We start from the raw sequence: 4,908 nt of genomic DNA, 5'->3' as shown, positions 1-4,908 counted from the left end.
CTCCTCATCCCTCCTGAGATTGGTGAGCTACAGCAATGCCTGAAACCCATTCGTGTTGTTCCTTTGAGGTTTTCTACCCATGCAGGGAAGGGTACGGTTTGATTAATTGACACTGAAAGGGACCTACTGACAGGGCTTCTGTGACAGGAAAAATGTGACTCAGGACATGGCTAGTGAGGACAGATCAGAATTAGACTGAATTGCCATGCTATTCTACATGGATGTGAAGATCACCATATGCTTGAGCATATGGGTGCACACACGTGTGCTCATGCAGTAAGAGTATGCAAGTGCTCTCACTCATGCTATAACATGCAGGTCGAGTTAGGAGACCAACTTTGGGAATTAGATTTCTTTCTGCTGTGTAGGTTCCACAGACTGAACATGAGGGCCATCAGGCTTGCCCAAAAGTTCCCTCACCCACTGAGCTGTCTGATTGGCACAGCTTTTGCTTTTAACACCTTGCTTCAAAGCTATCTTGTTCATAAAACCTTCCCCAAATTAACCAGTGAAACCTTATATCATCCTAAGACCTCAGGTGACAGGAAGCCCAGTGCCAAGAGTGGGCAGTACTACCATTTGGACCTTCTGGAAGGTTATTTCTGGTTTTGTTCTGTCTCAGAGCCAACCATAAACCTCATACTTTTCAGTGGACATAGTCCCTTCTGTTTATCTCCAAGAGCATTGATTTTCAGAGGGTCTGGGGTCTGATTTCTAATACCATCTCCCATTTTGTAGAAACAATGTAGCCATCCAGTGGCCATTGGAAAACTGGGATTACTTGAAGGGGGGCTGGAAATGAAAACGAATGGGGTTCAAGAGAAGGATGAAGCCAAGACAAGGTTCTGATCAAGGCTCAAAGTTTAATTCTGCAGCTCCAGCTTATTAAGGGAAGACCACAAAACCAATCTTTTGTTTCAGCTGGATTATGTTGCAAAGCAAGCTCAGAAGGCAGTTTATTCCTCTAAGTTCCTTTAGGAAATTGCAGGTACAGTGAGGCAGAGGGTCCCACCTATGTGGTAAAATCCATTGTGGCAAGCACTTAAGGTCTGTTTAGCCTGCTCAAGACTGGGGGAAGGGCACAATTCCCCCTCCACGCCCTTTTTTAAAAAAATGAGCGGGACTGGGGCACAAGATTTATTTGTTTTCCATAATTTCCTCTAGGGTAGAGAGTGGCCAGGTGACCGTGCCTGTCTTAGGCTGGTGTCTATATTGCTCCCTCTTACCCATCATGGAGGACAAACATATATTTTTTTTAATTAGATATTTTCTTCACTTACATTTCAAATGCTATCACGAAAGTCCCCTATAACCTCCCCCTGCCCTGCTCCCCAATCCATGCACCCCCACTTCCTGGCCTTGGCATTCCCCTATACTGGGACATATAATCTTTGCAAGACCAAGGGCCTCTAATCCCATTGATGGCTGACTAGGCCATCCTCTTCTACATATGCAACTAGAGACACAAGCTCTGGGGAGTACTGGTTAGATCATATTCTTGTTCCTCCTATAGGGTTGCAGACCCCCTTAGCTCCTTGGGTACTTTCTCTAGCTCCTTCATTGGGGGCCCTGTGTTCTATCCAATAGATAACTGTGAGCATCCACTTCTGGATTTGCCAGGCACTGGCATAGCCTCACAAGAGATAGCTATATCAGGGTACTGTCAGCAAAATATTGCTGGCATATGCTCTAGTGTCTGGGTTTGATGGTTGTTTATGGGATGGATCCCCGGGTGGGGCAGTCTCTGGATAGTCCTTTCTTCCATCTCAGCCCTGAACTTTGTCTCTGTAACTCCTTCCATGGGTATTTTGCTCCTCTTTCTAAGAAGCAATGAAGTATCCACACTTCGGTCTTCCTTCTCGAGTTTCATGTGTTTTGCAACTTGTATCTGTTAAATCCATTTGTTTCATAACTTCTGTTCATTTCAATGTGTCTCTGTTTTGTTTCTGTTTCCAGGATCTGTCCATTGATTAGAGTGGGGTATTGAAGTCTCCCACTATTATTGTGTGCAGTGCAATGTGTGCTTTGAGATTTATTATAGCTTCTTTAATGAATGTGGATGTCCTTGCATTTGGAGCATAGATGTTCAGAATTGAGAGTTCATCTTGGAAGATTTTACCTTTGATGAGTATGAAGTGTCCCTTCTTGTCTTTTTTGATAACTTTGGGTTGGAGGTTGATTTTACTCGATATTAGGATGGCTACTTCAGCTTGTTTCTTTGAACCATTTGCTTGGAAAACTGTTTTCCAGCCTTTTACTCTGAGGTAGTGTCTGTCTTTGTCCCTGAGATGGGTTTCCCGTGTGCAGCAAAATGTTGGGTCCTGTTTATGTAGCCAGTCTATTAGTCTATGTCTTTTTACTGGGGAATTGAGTCCATTGATATTAAGAAATATTAAGGAAAAGCAATTGTTGCTTTCTCTTATTTTTGTTGTTAGAGTTGGGATTCTGTTCTTGTGGCTATCTTCTTTTAGGTTTGTTGAAGGATTACTTTCTTGCTTTTTCTAGGATGTAGTTTCCCTACTTGTGTTGGAGTTTTCCCTTTATTATCCTTTGAAGGGCTGGATTCGTGGAAAGATAGTGTGTGAATTTGGTTTTGTCATGGAATACTTTGGTTTCCCCATCTATGGTAATTGAGAGTTTTGTTGGGTATAGTAGCCTGGGCTGGCATTTGTGTTCTCTTAGGGTCTATATACCATCTGTCCAGAATCTTCTGGCTTTCATAGTCTCTGGTGAGAAGTCTGGTGGTATAATTCTAATAGGTCTGCCTTTATATGTTACTTGACCTTTTCCCCTTACTGCTTTTAATATTCTATTTTATTTAGTGCATTTGTTGTTCTGATTATTATGTGTTGGGAGGAATGTCTTTTCTAATCCAGTCTATTTGGAGTTATATATGCTTCTTGTATATTCATGGGCATCTCTTTCTTTAGCTTAGGGAAGTTTTCTTCTATAATTTTGTTGAAGATGTTTACTGTCCCTTTAAATTGAAAATCTTCATTCTCATCTATACCTATTATCCTTATGTTTGGTCTTCTCATTGTGTCCTGGATTTTCTGGATGTTTTGAGTTAGGATTTTTTTTTGCATTTTACATTTTCTTTGACTGTTGTGTCCATGTTTTATATGGAATCTTCTGCACCTGAGATTCTTTCTTCCATCTCCTTTATTCTGTTGCTGATGTTTGCATCTATGGTTCCTGATTTCTTTCCTAGGGTTTCTTTTTATTTATTTATTTATTTATTTATTTATTTATTTATTTATTTATTTATTATATGTAAGCACACTGTAGCTGTCTTCAGACACTCCAGAAGAGGGCGCCAGATCTCATTACAGATGGTTGTGAGCCACCATGTGGTTGCTGGGACTTGAACTCTGGACCTTCGGAAGAGCAGTCTGGTGCTCTTACCCACTGAGCCATCTCACCAGCCCTTTCCTAGGGTTTCTATCTCCAGAGTTTTCTCTCTTTGGATATTCTTTATTGTTTCTACTTTCATTTTTAGATCTTGGATGGTTTTGTTTAATTCCATCACCTGTTTGGTTGTGTTTTCCTGTAATTTTTTTAAAGGGATTTTTGTGTTTCCTTTTCAAGGAGTTCTACCTGTTTAGCTGTGTTCTCCTATATTTCTTTAAGGGGTTTTTGTGCTTCCTCTGTAAGTACTTCTACCTGTTTAGCAGTGTCCTCCTTTATTTCTTTAAGTGTGTTATTAATATTCTTAAAATCCTCTATCAACATAATGAGATATGATTTTAAATTTGAATCTTGCTTTTCAGGTGTGTTGGGGTATCTAGGACTCACTGTGTTGGGAGTACTGGGTTACGATGATACCAAGTGGTCTTGGTTTCTGTTAGAAAGATACTTATGCTTGCCTTTTGTCATCTGGTAATCTCTGGTGTTAGATGTTCTAGCTGTCTGTGGCTGGAGCTTGTTCCTCCAAGATTCTGTTAGCCTCTGTCAGGACTCCAACTCTCTCCTGAGTCTCATTGGTCAGAGCACTCTCTGCAGACAAGCTCTCCTCTGGCAAGGAAGGTGCACAGAGGTCTGGAGCTCAGCTCTGCCTCCTGGCTGAAGATGAAGGACCAAAGGGACCCTGTCCAAGAAGCTCTGTTGCTTCTGAGGCCCGTGCACTCTCCTGTGCAGACTGGACTCTGAGAGTCCCGAGATACAAGATGGAGATCTTGCCTGAGTCTCGGGGTCAGAGCCCTCCCTGGAGGTCTACTCTCCTCTGGTGGGGAAGGTGCACAGAGGTCTGGGTCTCAGCTCTGCCTCCTGGCTGAGTATGATGGCCCGAAGTTACCCTGTCCAAGCAGCTCTGTTGCTTCTGCGGCCCGCACACTCTCCTGCACAGACTGGTCTTTGAGAGACCCAGGATACAAGATGGTGATCTCACCTGAGTCCCAGGGTCAGCGCCCAAATATAAGTTTTTGATGTATGTCTCTGCCTTAGGTCGATAGGAGCTCAAGAACACTCTTCCCTGTCTCTGACTACCAGTCTTGTATAGCAATTCTTTCCCATTCAGACCAAGCCATGAAGACACATGAATATGCACTCAATGCATTTCTTCCTAGCAATGGATAACTGCCATGGTGAGTAGCTGAGTGTGCTGAAAGCAATCCTGTGTGAAGGCAACCAAACTGTTTAAGGTACAAGGTCCAAAAAGTTAAAGGCAACACGATTATAATTAAGGGTCCAAGCAGTGTAAAAATTAAAGTTGTAAGCTATGGGGAAGTGGAGAATCAGGATTCGAACCATCCCTGATTTGGTCCTTTTTCTCTTTTCCTTTGGCTAGACTTCTAGAACTTTAGTCATAGAATCCTTTACTATTCCTGAATGATTGCTGTAAAAGTAACATTCTTTGTGGAGGACTGCATATAGTCCTCTCCTGTTTTTTTTTTTTTTTTTTTTTTTTTT

Source organism: Mus caroli, unplaced genomic scaffold (assembly GCF_900094665.2).
Source record: "Mus caroli unplaced genomic scaffold, CAROLI_EIJ_v1.1 scaffold_9517_1, whole genome shotgun sequence".
NCBI lineage: Eukaryota > Metazoa > Chordata > Mammalia > Rodentia > Muridae > Mus > Mus caroli.
The sequence above is the reverse complement of the archived record's forward strand: the minus strand, read 5'-3'. Positions refer to the sequence as shown.